Below are 21,637 nucleotides of genomic sequence, written 5' to 3'. Positions count from 1 at the left end.
GCAACCATTCTGACCGACATACTACCACCGCCTTCTGCTACGTGATGCCTGCGCCGTCATGTGTCGCGTACCCTCCTGGCGCCAGATGCCGAAGTCGATAGCTCTGTAGGCGATCAAAGCCGAGTGCAAGGCGAGCACCGCTGAAGCCGTTTTCCTGGAGCTGCTAGGGCGACATACTGTAACTAGGCGCAGAAGTCAGTTTCTCTGATAAATCGGCCCTTCAATGCACATCAGCAAGAACACGAAATTTCTAATATGAAGTACTCACTGACGATCCAAAGACGTGTCAGTATGTATGCGTCGGTACCACCAGAAGAGTGCATAAGTATTGTAAAGTGAAGATCGACAGTTAGAGCCTCACATGAAGTACGTCATTGGATTCACACGAGTGCGTAATGCACAGCGTGGCTGTTGCTAGGAAACGGTCTTATCCGCCGTTCGTTAATATCTAGTTTCATTTGCATCAATGTGAAAATGTTCCTGTAACTAAATAGAGTTTTGCTGTCTACAGTTCAAACTGGAAGCGAAAGAAGCAAACGCCACATTGGTTCCAGAAAGGGAGGGTGCGTTTCCCATGCCACATCTGACATAGCGTCTTACTTACTCTTAAACTGACATAACTCCATCCTACCGAAAAAAGAAACAGATTTCGGAGTGCGGTTGCTGAGATCTTGATAAAGATGGAAGTCACTGGAGCGGTTGTGTCGTACGTCAGATTCGCCAAGCTGTGTATGTCGCCAGATTTAAGCTCTGGTTACTGTAAGGGGCGTGGGTGTGAACCCCACATCTGACAATGCATTTTAAACATTGTGAGAAAACGTACTCCCTTGATCTTATAGAACAAGTAAATTAGGCAGAAACACGCCGTGGAGATTTTACTAGAGACGACAGTCGCAGCAGTGCAGGCGTCGCACGTCCGATAGCCCGATCGGTCGAAAAGAAATAGCGGTACATATTTTTCTCGTGCCGAGTTTTAGCTCCTCTCACGGATGTTTCCGTAGGTCGTTGTGTTGTGGCTTCCCAAAAGGGCAACGAGAAAGACTACCAGGCAAGTCCCAAGTGATCTGTACACGGACTAAGACGTCCGCACGTCAGGAAACATTCTCGCCAACTTGTATGCCGTGCCAACGACGCTTTTCATGTCCGATCACCGAAATTAGGCAGCGTTGGGCGGCGTTAATACTCGGGTGGGTGAGAAACTAAAAAGTCCTCGTTCTGTTGGTTACTTAAGGTTTTGCCTTTTTCCTTAGCTTTTGGTGCAGCTGTGCGGTAATGGTACGGTCCAGCTCGCTAACCCCCCTCTTGCTCTCAGAACGCAAAGGCACGTACATGAGGCCACAGTCTAAGGAAAGGGTCCGTTGTGTGTTTGGCGATGCGCCTTCTCCCAGTCGTTTCCAGCGCCTGTCGTCTACATATACGCCCATTTTCAAGCGTCAGCTTTCGCGTCAGCCGAGCAAAGTCGAGACAAGTCGACACATGGGGACACAAGATGCTGTGAATTGTAGTACGCACTAGCCTATGAGAGGCGAAGGGAAAGGATTCGTGTGCTTGAAAACACCTTCCTGAGTAAAGGAGACATTTTCCGTGCGATGTTTGGGTTTCAAACCCGGAGCAGCTACTTGGGAAGCAACCATTCTGACCGACATACTACCACTGCCTTCTGCTACGTGATGCCTGCGCCGTCATGTGTCACCTACCCTCCTGGCGCCAGATGCCGAAGTCGATAGCTCTGTAGGCGATCAAAGCCGAGTGCAAGGCGAGCACCGCTGAAGCCGTTTTCCTGGAGCTGCTAGGGCGACATACTGTAACTAGGCGCAGAAGTGAGTTTCTCTGATAAATCGGCCCTTCAATGCACATCAGCAAGAACACGAAATTTCTAATATGAAGTACTCACTGACGATCCAAAGACGTGTCAGTATGTATGCGTCATTACCACCAGAAGAGTGCATAAGTATTGTAAAGCGAAGGTCGACAGTTAGAGCCTCACATGAAGTATGTCATTGGATTCACACGAGTGCGTAATGCACAGCGTGGCTGTTGCTAGGAAACGGTTGAAACCTTCCCGTCTAATATTGGATGGACGTTTGCTTGCTGACTGAACGCTGCGTCTCTTAAAATCTTTTAACTGCTGCTCTGTCAAGACTACCTGCTGATTATTGCGACGAAACATAAAATGTGTTGTCGCCGTGGCCCTTAGTCGTTACCTGAAATTATTAAGACTGATTCTTACCTTTAATTATTTATACTGGATCGCCATTTGACTGCTACAGCAAACTGTGGAATGAATATACTTACTTCTCTTTAACATAATTATAAGCTGCTGGTGGAGTTTCATAATACTTTGTGACTGGAATTCTTTAAGTTGAAGTTAATTTAGATTTGATAAAAGCTGAAGCTCAGTTTAGACTTTTGTTTTAAGATAACAATAAATTCCGTAAAGCATTTACGTGAATGATTTTGGGATAGAAAATTCTTAGTGCATTTAATCTGGTAGAAGTTAACTATATTCTGAGAACGATCTTGACAAACAATTACAAGGGGTATAGTTCTTTACAAAAATTCTTAAAAAGTAGCGTTGCGCTACATACCTAATTTTCCATCAAAATTACATAACTATATTCTGAGAACGATCTTGACAAACAATTACAAAAATTCTTAAAAACTAGCATAGCGCTACATATAGCGAGTGGCTGGCGAGCACACCGCTTCTTTCAAAGTGTTAATTCATACCTCGCTTACAGCGACCTCCTCTCATGTCTCGCTAGCTACGACTGCCTCGTCTCACATCTTACTCGCAACTGCTCGCTTCCAACGCTCAATGCTACAAAAGTGCGGTGTCGCCGCCAACAATGGTTTTTGATGCAGACAATCCCTGCTACCATTACAGATGTATTACTGCGTGCTGTTTCCCGCTCTTTCTCAAAATGTATCTATGCGCGTTTTCCCGCTCTTTCTCAATAATACACAATGCAATTTAATTAACAAAACAATTTAAATAAGAAACAGTTCAGATAATTACATGCTAAAACAGTTTAAATACGCCTATTACATAATTACATATGCCGCTACTCGGCTTTCTTAAAATTTTACTACGTTGTTGAGTCATATGGACTCAACATAAGTATAAAATTTGATTATAGAAAATAGTTTGAACAAAGTGTATACACATATGCTGTCATACGAAATGATTTGTCTATCTCTAATAAAGAAAATATGTAAATAGAAAGGGTTTTAGTAGGAATTGTACATCAAGTAAAATTTGGTTCCCTTAAATTTAACAACAAGAATAAGAGTAAATGTGAAAATCAATATACAGATCATATGAAGCAATTGAAAGTTTACATTATGAAACATTTAATTCAAATTGGCATCTCTTAGTACCACAATTAAGGAAGGTACAAAAGGAATTGGATAGCATGGTCAAAGCACTGGCAACTGTCTGTGAATGCACTCAAAAGTCTGTTCCTTTCCCTCACATAGCACAACACCAGGTTTCGCCATGTGGTTCCATCATCGCCTTGCTCCATAGTTTTAGTGTACCCAAACACTAAGTACGTCGTCGAATAGCCTGAGTTGCCGCAGCCACATCAGGATTAAGTTCCATCTCCAATGGTCCATTAAGGTTGGTGGTGTGCATCTTGCTATGCAAACACCTATTGTCGTACATCATACTGTGGTGTGTATCTAGGTATGCAGGCACCAATTGACATACATCGGGCTGTGGTGTGCATCTAGGTATGCAAACACCTCGTTGAGAACATCATTGGTTGAAGTCACGTGTTTCACAATTCACTGATTCTGTGCTCAATAACCATGGGGATGCACAGGAATTAAGGTACGGGTAAAATTGTTTTGGCAATGGGTTCACGGACATTGTTGGTACCATAATTTGACTACCAAATAATTTTCCCTATGACAAAATATGTTGTGTCGTAATTTGTAACAATATGTAGTTTTAATTTAAGAATTCTTCCAGAAAATTATTCCCATATATAAAAGACATAAAAGTTCCTACTTATTCAGTATTTGATAGTATACAGATTTGTTATAGACAAGTACATTATTACTTATTCTGTATTTACATATCTTAGTTTCTTACATCATTAATTATAAATTTTGTTGACAATGCATTTCTTGACTTACTGTCCTAAAATTTTATCTTCCATTCAGGGGTGTAGTCGTCAGTTATGAGTCGTCAAATGTCAGGTCATAATATACAATAAAATTACTGTCATAAAATTATTTAAAGTATTCTTTTGCAGCTGAAAATTAAGGTAAACATTATTCTGGTTAGACATTGTAATGTGTGGTCCCCATCCATAGTGTTGCAATGTGTCACATGCTAGCAAAATTATTTCTTAACATTATACATTTCTTATATACTAACATAACATACACATTCTTCTTCTGCATCTGTGTCAACTCTCTGCATAACCTGTTATAAACATTCAGCATTAATTAACGTCAGCGCACGGCATGACTTATTATAAAACATTCAGTATTAATTATCGTCAGTGCACGGCATGACTTCAATAAACATCTTCTGGTACTTCTCGTCCGCTCCTGGCATGACCTATAAAACACTTTATCATAATATTAACTGCTGCAAAATCACGTCAGCTCCCGGCATGACCTATAAAATTTCTGTAATGACAATTAGCGTCAGCTATCTGCGTGACCTAAAGATTCACATCCTTATTCTAACTAAAACTACGTTTCATTTTGATGACGTGTGACAACAATGCTGCATTCTGGAATAAAGAGTACATGTTAATGTTACCACTAAAATAATTGATTAATGAACGATCTATATTATCAGTTTAGCTATTGCAAAAATCGACATTTTCTTAAGTAATTATGTCACGTTATAAAAAATTTCTTTCATTTATGAGCTCTCAGTGCACAAATTCATACGTCGTGTCGTTGTCTGCATGTTCTCTTTAAGTTAGGAAATGTTTCTCGTGTTTTTATTTGTCTTGGCTGGCGTAGCATCATTAAGTACTGCTGTGTTCTTTAAGGTACGGTGAAATATTAGCGACCCGCTGCGTGTCGCGGCTTTGTTTGTTACTGAAGCGCGCTGAAACTACCATTGTTGCATACTTACGTGTCACGCCGTCCTTTCGTCAGCTGAAATGCAAAAATTTAAGTCAAGAAATGTTTCACGTTGGATACATGATGATTCCCTAATGATTTCTTCTTACGTAGCGTTTCCACATGCACTACATTAGCGTGTGGAATATTACGAACTCTGTAAGGGCCTGCATACAGAAGTTCGAATTTACGGCATCTGTGCTTACCTTTGTTGGAAAGAAAATGAGTGCGAAATAGTACTTTGTCGCCAATCTCGTACTTCTGTAGTCGACTTACCTGCTTCTGTTGTTTCTTCCGCCGATCTGCAGCTCTTTTAGTGTTTGCTAATGCTGTGTCTATTATTTCACAATGTCGAAGCCTACGCGTCTTAGGAAAAGTAATTAGTTCGGTAATTTTGTTCGGTGGGTCTTTATTTGTCAGTATTACGGTTGGTGATAGCATCGTAGATTCATTGGGTATTGCATTTATCACTTCTTGAAACTGTAAAATATATTTATCCCATGTTGTATGTCTTTTATGACAATAAATTCTGCATAACTTCCCGATCTCTTTCATTATTCTTTCTGATGGGTTGGAAGAACTGTGATATCTTGATATGTAAATAGGTGTTATGTTCTTACTTTCTAACATTTTCTTCCATACGTCTGACCTAAACTGCGGACCGTTATCCGAAATAACCTTCTGTACACGTCCTACTACTGATAGAAAATCTCTTACAAACGCTCTTGATACTGTTCTTGCTGTTGCTTTCCTTAGTGGAGAAAATGTTACAAATTTGGATGTTAGTTCTACAGCTACAAAAATATAACTATAACCATTATTTGTTCTGGGGATTGGACCGAAAAGATCCACTGCTGCCATGTGTCTTAACTTAACCGGTATGATGGGATACAATGGTGGAATGTGTGACACTGTTGATGATTTAGCTTTTTGACATATCTTGCATGATGCTATTACTTTTCTTATGTGTTTTTCCATGTTATTAAAGTGGCAATTTTCTCGCAGAATCAGAAAGCATTTCCTCGCTCCGTAGTGTCCATAACTTAGATGTGTATACCATATCAGTTTATTTACGATCCCTTCCGGAATGCATAAAAGCCAATTATTACCGTCTCGGTATGATCGAATAAAGAGTATATTTTGATGTACAGTGTAATGAAGTCTGACTTTAGCGTTACTTCTGTCTTTCCAAAGCGTTACAATCTCTTTCAGTGTTTCATCTTTCTGCTGTTCTCTCTCTATATCCTGTAATGCTGCTGATATAAAGTTTTCGAAAGCTACTTGTTTAATATACATAATACTATGGTTGTTGTAGCAAAAGGTATTTTCTTTCTCCATGCGTTTATTGTGAATGGACCTCGACAATGCGTCGGCAACAGTATTCTGCGTGCCTGGAATGTGTATAATGGTAAAATCAAACTCTTGTAAGTATAATTTCCAGCGGCTTAATCTATCGTGCGTAAGTTTTGCTGACAATAAAAACTGGATTGCTCGGTGATCGGTATATATTGTTCTATGTCGGCCATATAGAAAATGACGGAATCGCTTAAAAGCGTAAATTACACATAGTGTCTCTAATTCTGTTACAGAATAATTGCGCTCTGCTGGAGAAAGTATCCTGCTTGCAAAAGCAATGTGTTTCACGACTGTCTTATCTTCTTCCTTTATTTCTTGGAAAATATGTACTCCTAGTGCTGTGCTTGAACTATCTGTTGCAACGGAAAAGTTTTGTGTTGGGTCAGGGTGTGATAACAAAGGTGCTTTTAATAATGCTTCTTTCAAGTTCTCGAATTCAGCTTCAACGTCTTCATTCCATGACCAAAGTGTGTTTTTACTTGTAAGCTGGTATAGCAAGGGCGTGTCTAATGCTTTGTAGTGGATAAATTTTCTAAAATAATTGATAAGACCTAAAAGGCTCCGAAGTTCCTTTTTGTTTGTTGGCACGTCGATGTCTTTCAGTGCTTGCAATTTGTCAGGGTCTGGTGCGATACCTGTTTGTGAGATAATGTGCCCTAGAAATTTTATTGACGCTTTACCAAATTCAGATTTACGCAAGTTTATAGTTATACCATTCTGCTCGAATGTATTCAGTAATTGTTGAAGAGTATGATTGTGTTGTTCCCAGTTTTCTGCTGCAATTAAAATGTCATCGACATATGTAGTAATTTTGTTTTTCAGATCTTGTGGTAGAATAGTATTCATGCCTCGTATAAAGGCGGCAGACGAAATCGTTAGTGCAAACGGAAGTTTACAAAATTGATAGCATTCCCCAAAGCAAAGGAATGCCGTATATTTTCGGCAATTTGGGTGTAGTTGGATTTGCCAAAACCCTGATTTGAGGTCGAGTGTAGTATAAATGGAGGTGCCATGAAATTTTTGCAGTAACTCTTCTAACGTCTGTGGTCGGTCGGTTTCTGTAATGATTATTTTATTAACTTGACGTGAATCTAAAACTAAACGTAGTGATCCATCCTTCTTTTCAACAATGTGTAGTGGATTTATATATTGGCTGGCTGCTGGTTCTATTATTCCTTGATCGATCATTGCTCGTAATTCTTTCTTAACTGCTTCTGTGTGTATGTGTGGGATTGGATAATGCTTTGCTTTGAAAGTCTCGTGTGGTTTCACCTGAAATTCGTACATAAATCCTGTCATTGTTCCTGGAACATTGGCAAAAACTGCTTTGTGTTGTACCAGAATATTTTCAAGTTCTGTGCGTTCTGCGTCGCATTTTGCTACACTATTGTCTACCTTGCGTGTAATTGTCTCGAACATATTGTACTCCTGTTCCTCTACCAAGTCATTATTAAGTGTGTTCGTGTATAGTGCGATATAACAATCGTTATCTTGAGAATCAGTAATAATCTCGATCCTGTGCATATTTTGTTCTTCGGAGGATACTGTGTTTTGAAATCTTACGATCACTTCCCTGTTTTCCTTTTGTAGTGTGAGGTATGACGATTTGAAGTCAATCTTCGCATCGTACTGAACAAGAAAATTTATTCCTAATATCATGTCTGTTGTTAAATTCGGAACTATCCAACAATCACTGTGGAACGTTTCCCCTGCAAAAACAAATGTTAATTGTGTCTGTCTTTTAACTTCAATGCCTTTTCCTGCAAAAGCTCCCTTGACCTTCGTTCTGTTTAAAGGAAATACTGGGTAATCATTATTGCTATTGCATCTGTTAATTGTGTCTTCGTTAATTACGCACATCGGTGAACCTGAATCAATTATCGCTAAAATATTGTGCGACTGTAAATTTATCTCTATTATTGGGTGATATATTGTTTTCTGTAGGATTGGTTTTTCCTGTAACAATGTGTCTCTCACGTCGTCAAATGTAATGGCATTTTCGGTCGTTATGTTTTCTCTGTGTGATTTCATAGTATCGACATTAAGAGATTCATTGCAGGTTTCCTCTAGTCATAATTCTTCCGATATGTGATTTTCAGCTTGGGAGTTTGGTATGTGTTCTATCAACTGTACAGTTCTGCCGTTTTGATTATTAGCAGTGTCTGGTGGATGAAATCTGGTGTCTGGTACATTCATATGGTAACGCAGCTGTTGGGCCCTGTTGTAGTTTCCGTTAAAATTGTCATTGTGGAACGTCCTCGGCGGTCTGTGTTCGTTTTCTTTTCTCCTGTCGTTATAACTGTGACTGTACGGCAGCCCACCTGCACCCCGTAGAAACGTTTGTTTTTGTTCATTTTGCGGTCGACCCGCGTAATGGCCTTCCCCGGTCGCATTATCTGAGCGATGATTCATATGGAAATTTGACCTATTCGGTTGCGTGTTAAGTCTCGGATTCTGTTGCTGTCCTGAATATAAATTTACCGTGTCAGTATAATGTTTTTCATTACTCCTGTTTTCGTTGTCATTTTCGCTGCGAAAGCGTTTACTCGGATTGTTATTACCAAATCGTGTTTGTTCAAAAGTAGCTGAGTTTGTTTGTTTTCCGTTCTGTCGTGAAAAACTTTTGTTAACAAATGCGTAGTCTGCCTGGTGTGCTTCTAATAGTTGTAAGATGTCTCTAAAAGCGGATACATTGTCCATTTGTTGCCCTGTCAGTAATGACACTTTCAAAGCTCTGGGCAGTTTTGAAATGCAAAGCTGTATTAATGCCGATTGACTGTATGGCTCGTTGAGGTACTGGTTCTGTTCCACCATGTACTCGAAAAATTGTGTGATTGTTGGAAAGGTAGAATTTTCAAAGTTTGGCAAACTAAGTAGCCGATCTTTGATGCTGTTTTGTGTAGTGTCAGACCAATATGCTGATAAAAATGCTTCCTCAAATGCTTCTACGGAAAAACATTGTCTAGCAATTGGTCGCATTCGTCGTGCTGGTTCTCCTTCAAGAAAACTGACAATAAATTCTAACTTAAGTTGTACTGGCCATGATGGTGGAAGTGCTCCCCTGAACTGTTGGATAAAATCCAACGGATGTATTTGCGCCCTGTCGTTTTTAAATGTTTTAAACTTTCTAACTGAAAGAAAATGTTTGTGATCAAAACTGTCATGTCTGTGTGTGTAAGTGTTGTCGTATTGTCTTGAATATGGATTCGGGTGTCTTTCTTCCTGGGTAAAATCTCTTACTCTCTGAAGTCTACCAACATTATATGTATTATGGATCTGAGGCATTTCGTAACGGTGTGTGTTCTGTTGAAAATGATTATGTGCGGCGGTTTCTTGTGCGTCCGCTATCTCTTGCTGTAGAGAATTTATTTGCTGATGCAATGAATCATTACGCGATTTTAGATCTGTGATAGTTTGTTGTATATTTGTCAATGGCGTGTTATTACTATTAGAGTTCTGTTGCACTGGGACTTGTGCAGTGTCGTCTGATCTCTCGTCATTGTTAGTATCTAAAAGATCTATTCTTGTAGTGAGTTCATTGATCTTTTCTGTCAGTTCGTTTCGTAATTTACGGTTGCTTTTGGTGACTTTCTTAAAATCTGCCTTTAAATTTTCTGTGTCATGGTTAATTTCTATGTGTTCTATTTTGTCAGTTAGTGTCTGAACGTCCTCTGTTAATTTATCTTTAACATTCTGGATTTCAGTGTCTGTAGAAGTTTTCACATCGATTGTCTGTGTTTGGATTTCTGTAAGCCTGTCTTGTATTTGATTATTTGTTTCTTTGACCGTTTCGATTTCTTCCGAGATCGACTGTATGTGATTGTCTACATATGTTTTGCCCTGGGCAAACACTTTCTTTTTGTCGTCCTGACGCTGTTTAGTGATTGTTTGTAGTAATTCTTTTCGTTCTTTATCCTGCGATCGCACCAGTTTACGGTGACGTATCAAACAGTTTTCTGTGTGATTGTTAAAACGTTCATCAATCTGAGCGTTTTGTTTAGCAAAATTTTCTGTCATTGTTTCCCGTATACTAACTGCAAATGTTGCTTGGTTATCGGATATTTCTTGAATTTTGTCGCATAATTCTTGTGTTGATTGTGAACATTTTTCAGCGACTGTTTGAATTTCTACTTTGATTTCGTGTTTTAGATTTTGGTACATGTTGTCTAATTTCTGATCTGTGTGTGCGTGTTCTGCCTTAATTTCGTTTTTTAGATCTTGTGACCTTTTTTCTAATTCTTGTGACCCTCTGTTAAAGTTTTGATTCATGTCTTGTCTCATTTGTAGCAAAAATGCCATTATTGGATCCGTTTCGGATTGACTTCCGTGTGTATTTGTATTCGTTGTTAAAGGCTGTAGATCTGTGTTCATTTGAACATCCTCAGATGATTGTGACTGCGTCACGTTTTCCGTAATTTCGGAATTTTGGTCATGAGAACTGTTGGATCTGCTACGCAGGTTGTGTAGCTGTGTACCGTTTGAATCTAAATCAGTGCTTAATGGAGTCTCTCTGTCTGACTGCATTGTAGTGGTTTCGTTGCTGAAACTGTTATGTCTACTATGCGGAATTTGTGACTATGTACCGTCTGTTGCATTTAATGCCAAATTATTTTGCACTACCGTTTCATTGTCTGTGGGCATTTCTGAAGTTACTTGTTCGTTAAACGCTTCCATATTGTTACAGTTATTAAATGTCTGTTCACCTAACGTTTCAGAATCAGGGTTTTCACACGTATTATTACTGCCTATTCCAGAAAAGAATCTCTCGTCAGTATTTTGTACAGTTTTATCAGTTTGAGAACGAGTAATTATTCTGCGGGACATTGTCTATAATCATCACACGCAACAAAAAGTTTTATCAGTTTGAGAACGAGTAATTATTCTGCGGGACATTGTCTATAATCATCACACGCAACAAAATATATCACTGTTCAAAGCGGATTCAACACTGAACAAACACTTTTCAACGCCGAATCAATAAAGCAAACAGAATTGCCGATGACCTGTGAATAAAAGTTATACACTTTAGTATATGCGTTGCGCCACTTAACAGTAACTTATTCACACTATTATCAAAGTCAGTATATTCACATCCACAGTAGATTCACTAAAATGTCGTACTGAATGGATATCGCCAAGTGAAACCTTCCCGTCTAATATTGGATGGACGTTTGCTTGCTGACTGAACGCTGCGTCTCTTAAAATCTTTTAACTGCTGCTCTGTCAAGACTACCTGCTGATTATTACGACGAAACATAAAATGTGTTGTCGTCGTGGCCCTCAGTCGTTACCTGAAATTATTAAGACTGATTCTTACCTTTAATTATTTATACTGGATCGCCATCTGACTGCTACAGCAAACTGTGGAATGAATATACTTACTTCTCTTTAACATAATTATAAGTTGCTGGTTGAGTTTCATAATACTTTGTGACTGGAATTCTTTAAGTTGAAGTTAATTTAGATTTGATAAAAGCTGAAGCTCAGTTTAGACTTTTGTTTTAAGATAACAATAAATTCCGTAAAGCATTTACGTGAATGATTTTGGGATAGAAAATTCTTAATGCATTTAATCTGGTAGAAGTTAACTATATTCTGAGAACGATCTTGACAAACAATTACAAGGGGTATAGTTCTTTACAAAAATTCTTAAAAAGTAGCGTTGCGCTACATACCTAATTTTCCATCAAAATTACATAACTATATTCTGAGAACGATCTTGACAAACAATTACAAGGGGCATAGTTCTTTACAAAAATTCTTAAAAACTAGCATTGCGCTACATATAGCGAGTGGCTGGCGAGCACACCGCTTCATTCAAAGTGTTAATTCATACCTCGCTTACAGCGACCTCCTCTCATGTCTCGCTAGCTACGACTGCCTCGTCTCACATCTTACTCGCAACTGCTCGCTTCCAACGCTCAATGCTACAAAAGTGCGGTGTCGCCGCCAACAATGGTTTTTGATGCAGACAATCCCTGCTACCATTACAGATGTATTACTGCGCGCTGTTTCCCGCTCTTTCTCAATATGTATCTATGCGCGGTTTCCCGCTCTTTCTCAATAATACACAATGCAATTTAATTAACAAAACAATTTAAATAAGAAACAGTTCAGATAATTACATGCTAAAACAGTTTAAATACGCCTATTACATAATTACACGGTCTTATTCGCCGTTCGTTAATATCTAGTTTCCTTTGCATCAATGTGAAAATGTTCCTATAACTAAATAGAGTTCTGCTATTTACAGTTCAAACTGGAAGCGAAAGAAGCAAACGCGACACATTGGTTCCAGAAAGGGAGGGTGCCTTTCCTATGCCACATCTGACATAGCGTCTTACATACTCTTAAACTGACATAACTCCATCCTACCGAAAAAAGAAACAGATTTCGGAGTGAGGTTGCTGAGATCTTGATAAAGATGGAAGTCACTGGAGCGGTTGTGTCGTACGTCAGATTCGCCAAGCTGTGTATGTCGCCAGATTTAAGCTCTGGTTACTGTAAGGGGCGTGGGTGTGAACCCCACATCTGACAACGCATTTTAAACATTCTGAGAAAACGTACTCCCTTGATCTTATAGAACAAGTAAATTACGCAGAAACACGCCGTGGAGATTTTACTAGAGACGACAGTCGCAGCAGTGCAGGCGTCGCACGTCCGATAGCCCGATCGGTCGAAAAGAAATAGCGGAACATATTTTTCTCGTGCCGAGTTTTAGCTCCTCTCACGGACGTTTCCGTAGGTCGTTGTGTTGTGGCTTCCCAAAAGGGCAACGAGAAAGACTACCAGGCAAGTCCCAAGTGATCTGTACACGGACTAAGACGTCCGCACATCAGGAAACATTCTCGCCAACTTGTATGCCGTGCCAACGACGCTTTTCATGTCCGATCACCGAAATTAGGCAGCGTTGGGCGGCGTTAGTACTCGGGTGGGTGAGAAACTAAAAAGTCCTCGTGCTGTTGGTTACTTAAGGTTTTGCCTTTTTCCTTAGCTTTTGGTGCAGCTGTGCGGTAATGGTACGGTCCAGCTCGCTGACCCCCCTCTTGCTCTCAGAACGCAAAGGCACGTACATGAGGCCACAGTCTAATGAAAGGGTCCGTTGTGTGTTTGGCGATGCGCATTCTCCTAGTCGTTTCTAGCGCCTGTCGTCTACATATACGCCCATATTCAAGCGTCAGCTTTCGCGTCAGCCGAGCAAAGTCGAGACAAGTCGACACATGGGGACACAAGATGCTGTGAATTGTAATATACACTAGCCTATGAGAGGCGAAGGGAAAGGATTCATGTGCTTGAAAACACCTTCCTGAGTAAAGGAGACATTTTCCGTGCGATGTTTGGGTTTCAAACCCGGAGCAGCTACTTGGGAAGCAACCATTCTGACCGACATACTACCACCGCCTTCTGCTACATGACGCCTGCGCCGTCATGTGTCACCTACCCTCCTGGCGCCAGATGCCGAAGTCGATAGCTCTGTAGGCGATCAAAGCCGAGTGCAAGGCGAGCACCGCTGAAGCCGTTTTCCTGGTGTTGGTAGGGCGACATACTGTAACTAGGCGCAGAAGTGAGTTTCTCTGATAAATCGGCCCTTCAATGCACATCAGCAAGAACACGAAATTTCTAATATGAAGTACTCACTGACGATCCAAAGACGTTTCAGTATGTATGCGTCGGTACCACCAGAAGAGTGCATAAGTATTGTAAAGCGAAGGTCGACAGTTAGAGCCTCACATGAAGTATGTCATTGGATTCACACGAGTGCGTAATGCACAGCGTGGCTGTTGCTAGGAAACGGTCTTATTCGCCATTCGTTAATATCTAGTTTCCTTTGCATCAATGTGAAAATGTTCCTATAACTAAATAGAGTTCTGCTATTTACAATTCAAACTGGAAGCGAAAGAAGCAAACGCGCCACATTGGTTCCAGAAAGGGAGGGTGCCTTTCCTATGCCACATCTGACATAGCGTCTTACATACTCTTAAACTGACATAACTCCATCCTACCGAGTAAAGAAACAGATTTCGGAGTGAGGTTGCTGAGATCTTGATAAGGATGGAAGTCACTGGAGCGGTTGTGTCGTACGTCAGATTCGCCAAGCTGTGTATGTCGCCAGATTTAAGCTCTGGTTACTGTAAGGGGCGTGGTTGTGAACCCCACATCTGACAATGCATTTTAAACATTCTGAGAAAACGTACCCCCTTGATCTTATAGAACAAGTACATTACGCAGAAACACGCCGTGGAGATTTTACTAGAGACGACAGTCGCAGCAGTGCAGGCGTCGCACGTCCGATAGCCCGATCGGTCGAAAAGAAATAGCGGAACATATTTTTCTCGTGCCGAGTTTTAGCTCCTCTCACGGACGTTTCCGTAGGTCGTTGTGTTGTGGCTTCCCAAAAGGGCAACGAGAAAGACTACCAGGCAAGTCCCAAGTGATCTGTACACGGACTAAGACGTCCGCACGTCAGGAAACATTCTCGCCAACTTGTATGCCGTGCCAACGACGCTTTTCATGTCCGATCACCGAAATTAGGCAGCGTTGGGCGGCGTTAGTACTCGGGTGGGTGAGAAAATAAAAAGGCCTTGTACTGTTGGTTACTTAAGGTTTTGCCTTTTTCCTTAGCTTTTGGTGCAGCTGTGCGGTAATGGTACGGTCCAGCTCGCTGACCCCCTCTTGCTCTCAGAACGCAAAGGCACGTACATGAGGCCACAGTCTAATGAAAGGGTCCATTGTGTGTTTGGCGATGCGCCTTCTCCCAGTCGTTTCTAGCGCCTGTCGTCTACATATACGAACATTTTCAAGCGTCAGCTTTCGCGTCAGCCGAGCAAAGTCGAGACAAGTCGACACATGGGGACACAAGATGCTGTGAATTGTAATACACACTAGCCTATGAGAGGCGAAGGGAAAGGATTCGTGTGCTTGAAAACACCTTCCTGAGTAAAGGAGACATTTTCCGTGCGATGTTTGGGTTTCAAACCCGGAGCAGCTACTTGGGAAGCAACCATTCTGACCGACATACTACCACCGCCTTCTGCTACGTGATGCCTGCGCCGTCATGTGTCACCTACCCTCCTGGCGCCAGATGCCGAAGTCGATAGCTCTGTAGGCGATCAAAGCCGAGTGCAAGGCGAGCACCGCTGAAGCCGTTTTCCTGGTGCTGCCAGGGCGACATACTGTAACTAGGCGCAGAAGTGAGTTTCTCTGATAAATCGGCCCTTCAATGCACATCAGCAAGAACACGAAATTTCTAATATGAAGTACTCACTGACGATCCAAAGACGTGTCAGTATGTATGCGTCGGTACCACCAGAAGAGTGCATAAGTATTGTAAAGCGAAGGTCGACAGTTAGAGCCTCACATGAAGTATGTCATTGGATTCACACGAGTGCGTAATGCACAGCGTGGCTGTTGCTAGGAAACGGTCTTATTCGCCGTTCGTTAATATCTAGTTTCCTTTGCATCAATGTGGAAATGTTCCTATAACTAAATAGAGTTCTGCTATTTACAGTTCAAACTGGAAGCGAAAGAAGCAAACGCGCCACATTGGTTCCAGAAAGGGAGGGTGCCTTTCCTATGCCGCATCTGACATAGCGTCTTACATACTCTTAAACTGACATAACTCCATCCTACCGAAAAAAGAAACAGATTTCGGAGTGAGGTTGCTGAGATCTTGATAAAGACGGAAGTCACTGGAGCGGTTGTGTCGTACGTCAGATTCGCCAAGCTGTGTATGTCGCCAGATTTAAGCTCTGGTTACTGTAAGGGGCGTGGGTGTGAACCCCACATCTGACAATGCATTTTAAACATTCTGAGAAAACGTACTCCCTTGATCTTATAGAACAAGTAAATTACGCAGAAACACGCCGTGGAGATTTTACTAGAGACGACAGTCGCAGCAGTGCAGGCGTCGCACGTCCGATAGCCCGATCGGTCGAAAAGAAATAGCGGAACATATTTTTCTCGTGCCGAGTTTTAGCTCCTCTCACGGACGTCTCTGTAGATCGTTGTGTTATGGCTTCCCAAAAGGGCAACGAGAAAGACTACCAGGCAAGGCCCAAGTGATCTGTACACGGACTAAGACGTCCGCACGTCAGGAAACATTCTCGCCAACTTGTATGCCGTGCCAACGACGCTTTTCATGTCCGATCACCGAAATTAGGCAGCGTTGGGCGGCGTTAGTACTCGGGTGGGTGAGAAACTAAAAAGTCCTCGTGCTGTTGGTTACTTAAGGTTTTGCCTTTTTCCTTAGCTTTTGGTGCAGCTGTGCGGTAATGGTACGGTCCAGCTCGCTGACCCCCCTCTTGCTCTCAGAACGCAAAGGCATGTACATGAGTCCACAGTCTAATGAAAGGGTCCATTGTGTGTTTGGGGATGCCCCTTCTCCCAGTCGTTTCTAGCGCCTGTCGTCTACATATACGCCCATTTTCAAGCGTCAGCTTTCGCGTCAGCCGAGCAAAGTCGAGACAAGTCGACACATGGGGACACAAGATGCTGTGAATTGTAATACGCACTAGCCTATGAGAGGCGAAGGGAAAGGATTCGTGTGCTTGAAAACACCTTCCTGAGTAAAGGAGACATTTTCCGTGCGATGTTTGGGTTTCAAACCCGGAGCAGCTACTTGGGAAGCAACCATTCTGACCGACATACTACCACCGCCTTCTGCTACGTGATGCCTGCGCCGTCATGTGTCACCTACCCTCCTGGAGCCAGATGCCGAAGTCGATAGCTCTGTAGGCGATCAAAGCCGAGTGCAAGGCGAGCACCGCTGAAGCCGTTTTCCTGGAGCTGCTATGGCGACATACTGTAACTAGGCGCAGAAGTGAGTTTCTCTGATAAATCGGCCCTTCAATGCACATCAGCAAGAACACGAAATTTCTAATATGAAGTACTCACTGACGATCCAAAGACGTGTCAGTATGTATGCGTCGGTACCACCAGAAGAGTGCATAAGTATTGTAAAGCGAAGGTCGACAGTTAGAGCCTCACATGAAGTATGTCATTGGATTCACACGAGTGCGTAATGCACAGCGTGGCTGTTGCTAGGAAACGGTCTTATTCGCCGTTCGTTAATATCTAGTTTCCTTTGCATCAATGTGAAAATGTTCCTATAACTAAATAGAGTTCTGCTATTTACAGTTCAAACTGGAAGCGAAAGAAGCAAACGCGCCACATTGGTTCCAGAAAGGGAGGGTGCCTTTCCTATGCCGCATCTGACATAGCGTCTTACATACTCTTAAACTGACATAACTCCATCCTACCGAAAAAAGAAACAGATTTCGGAGTGAGGTTGCTGAGATCTTGATCAAGACGGAAGTCACTGGAGCGGTTGTGTCGTACGTCAGATTCGCCAAGCTGTGTATGTCGCCAGATTTAAGCTCTGGTTACTGTAAGGGGCGTGGGTGTGAACCCCACATCTGACAATGCATTTTAAACTTTCTGAGAAAACGTACTCTCTTGATCTTATAGAACAAGTAAATTACGCAGAAACACGCCGTGGAGATTTTACTAGAGACGACAGTCGCAGCAGTGCAGGCGTCGCACGCCCGATAGCCCGATCGGTCGAAAAGAAATAGCAGAACATATTTTTCTCGTGCCGAGTTTTAGCTCCTCTCACGGACGTTTCTGTAGATCGTTGTATTATGGCTTCCCAAAAGGGCAACGAGAAAGACTACCAGGCAAGGCCCAAGTGATCTGTACACGGACTAAGACGTCCGCACGTCAGGAAACATTCTCGCCAACTTGTATGCCGTGCCAACGACGCTTTTCATGTCCGATCACCGAAATTAGGCAGCGTTGGGCGGCGTTAGTACTCGGGTGGGTGAGAAACTAAAAAGTCCTCGTGCTGTTGGTTACTTAAGGTTTTGCCTTTTTCCTTAGCTTTTGGTGCAGCTGTGCGGTAATGGTACGGTCCAGCTCGCTGACCCCCCTCTTGCTCTCAGAACGCAAAGGCACGTACATGAGTCCACAGTCTAATGAAAGGGTCCATTGTGTGTTTGGGGATGCGCCTTCTCCCAGTCGTTTCTAGCGCCTGTCGTCTACATATACGCCCATTTTCAAGCGTCAGCTTTCGCGTCAGCCGAGCAAAGTCGAGACAAGTCGACACATGGGGACACAAGATGCTGTGAATTGTAATACGCACTAGCCTATGAGAGGCGAAGGGAAAGGATTCGTGTGCTTGAAAACACCTTCCTGAGTAAAGGAGACATTTTCCGTGCGATGTTTGGGTTTCAAACCCGGAGCAGCTACTTGGGAAGCAACCATTCTGACCGACATACTACCACCGCCTTCTGCTACGTGATGCCTGCGCCGTCATGTGTCGCCTACCCTCCTGGAGCCAGATGCCGAAGTCGATAGCTCTGTAGGCGATCAAAGCCGAGTGCAAGGCGAGCACCGCTGAAGCCGTTTTCCTGGAGCTGCTATGGCGACATACTGTAACTAGGCGCAGAAGTGAGTTTCTCTGATAAATCGGCCCTTCAATGCACATCAGCAAGAACACGAAATTTCTAATATGAAGTACTCACTGACGATCCAAAGACGTGTCAGTATGTATGCGTCGGTACCACCATAAGAGTGCATAAGTATTGTAAAGCGAAGGTCGACAGTTAGAGCCTCACATGAAGTATGTCATTGGATTCACACGAGTGCGTAATGCACAGCGTGGCTGTTGCTAGGAAACGGTCTTATTCGCTGTTCGTTAATATCTAGTTTCCTTTGCATCAATGTGAAAATATTCCTATAACTAAATAGAGTTCTGCTATTTACAGTTCAAACTGGAAGCGAGAGAACCAAACGCGCCACTTTGGTTCCAGAAAGGGAGTGTGCCTTTCCTATGCCACATCTGACATAGCGTCTTACATACTCTTAAACTGACATAACTCCATCCTACCGAAAAAAGAAACAGATTTCGGAATGAGGTTGCTGAGATCTTGATAAAGATGGAAGTCACTGGAGCGGTTGTGTCGTACGTCAGATTCGCCAAGCTGTGTATATCGCCAGATTTAAGCTCTGGTTACTGTAAGGGGCGTGGGTGTGAACCCCACATCTGACAATGCATTTTAAACATTCTGAGAAAACGTACTCCCTTGATCTTATAGAACAAGTAAATTACGCAGAAACACGCCGTGGAGATTTTACTAGAGACGACAGTCGCAGCAGTGCAGGCGTCGCACGTCCGATAGCCCGATCGGTCGAAAAGAAATAGCGGAACATATTTTTCTCGTGCCGTGTTTTAGCTCCTCTCACGGACGTTTCCGTAGGTCGTTGTGTTGTGGCTTCCCAAAAGGACAACGAGAAAGACTACCAGGCAAGTCCCAAGTGATCTGTACACGGACTAAGACGTCCGCACGTCAGGAAACATTCTCGCCAACTTGTATGCCTTGCCAACGACGCTTTTCATGTCCGATCACCGAAATTAGGCAGCGTTGGGCGGCGTTAGTACTCGGGTGGGTGAGAAACTAAAAAGTCCTCGTGCTGTTGGTTACTTAAGGTTTTGCCTTTTTCCTTAGCTTTTGGTGCAGCTGTGCGGTAATGGTACGGTCCAGCTCGCTGACCCCCTCTTGCTCTCAGAACGCAAAGGCACGTACATGAGGCCACAGTCTAATGAAAGGGTCCATTGTGTGTTTGGCGATGCGCCTTCTCCCAGTCGTTTCTAGCGCCTGTCGTCTACATATACGCCCATTTTCAAGCGTCAGCTTTCGCGTCAGCCGAGCAAAGTCGAGACAAGTCGACACATGGGGACACAAGATGCTGTGAATTGTAATACACACTAGCCTATGAGAGGCGAAGGGAAAGGATTCGTGTGCTTGAAAACACCTTCCTGAGTAAAGGAGACATTTTCCGTGCGATGTTTGGGTTTCAAACCCGGAGCAGCTACTTGGGAAGCAACCATTCTGACCGACATACTACCACCGCCTTCTGCTACGTGATGCCTGCGCCGTCATGTGTCACCTACCCTCAGGCGCCAGATGCCGAAGTCGATAGCTCTGTAGGCGATCAAAGCCGAGTGCAAGGCGAGCACCGCTGAAGCCGTTTTCCTGGTGCTGCCAGGGCGACATACTGTAACTAGGCGCAGAAGTGAGTTTCTCTGATAAATCGGCCCTTCAATGCACATCAGCAAGAACACGAAATTTCTAATATGAAGTACTCACTGACGATCCAAAGACGTGTCAGTATGTATGCGTCGGTACCACCAGAAGAGTGCATAAGTATTGTAAAGCGAAGGTCGACAGTTAGAGCCTCACATGAAGTATGTCATTGGATTCACACGAGTGCGTAATGCACAGCGTGGCTGTTGCTAGGAAACGGTCTTATTCGCCGTTCGTTAATATCTAGTTTCCTTTGCATCAATGTGAAAATGTTCCTATAACTAAATAGAGTTCTGCTATTTACAGTTCAAACTGGAAGCGAAAGAAGCAAACGCGCCACATTGGTTCCAGAAAGGGAGGGTGCCTTTCCTATGCCGCATCTGACATAGCGTCTTACATACTCTTAAACTGACATAACTCCATCCTACCGAAAAAAGAAACAGATTTCGGAGTGAGGTTGCTGAGATCTTGATAAAGACGGAAGTCACTGGAGCGGTTGTGTCGTACGTCAGATTCGCCAAGCTGTGTATGTCGCCAGATTTAAGCTCTGGTTACTGTAAGGGGCGTGGGTGTGAACCCCACATCTGACAATGCATTTTAAACTTTCTGAGAAAACGTACTCTCTTGATCTTATAGAACAAGTAAATTACGGAGAAACACGCCGTGGAGATTTTACTAGAGACGACAGTCGCAGCAGTGCAGGCGTCGCACGTCCGATAGCCCGATCGGTCGAAAAGAAATAGCGGAACATATTTTTCTCGTGCCGAGTTTTAGCTCCTCTCACGGACGTTTCTGTAGATCGTTGTATTATGGCTTCCCAAAAGGGCAACGAGAAAGACTACCAGGCAAGGCCCAAGTGATCTGTACACGGACTAAGACGTCCGCACGTCAGGAAACATTCTCGCCAACTTGTATGCCGTGCCAACGACGCTTTTCATGTCCGATCACCGAAATTAGGCAGCGTTGGGCGGCGTTAGTACTCGGGTGGGTGAGAAACTAAAAAGTCCTCGTGCTGTTGGTTACTTAAGGTTTTGCCTTTTTCCTTAGCTTTTGGTGCAGCTGTGCGGTAATGGTACGGTCCAGCTCGCTGACCCCCCTCTTGCTCT

Source organism: Schistocerca gregaria, chromosome 10 (genome assembly GCF_023897955.1).
Source record: "Schistocerca gregaria isolate iqSchGreg1 chromosome 10, iqSchGreg1.2, whole genome shotgun sequence".
Classification (NCBI taxonomy): domain Eukaryota; kingdom Metazoa; phylum Arthropoda; class Insecta; order Orthoptera; family Acrididae; genus Schistocerca; species Schistocerca gregaria.
This window is presented reverse-complemented; position numbering follows the sequence as displayed.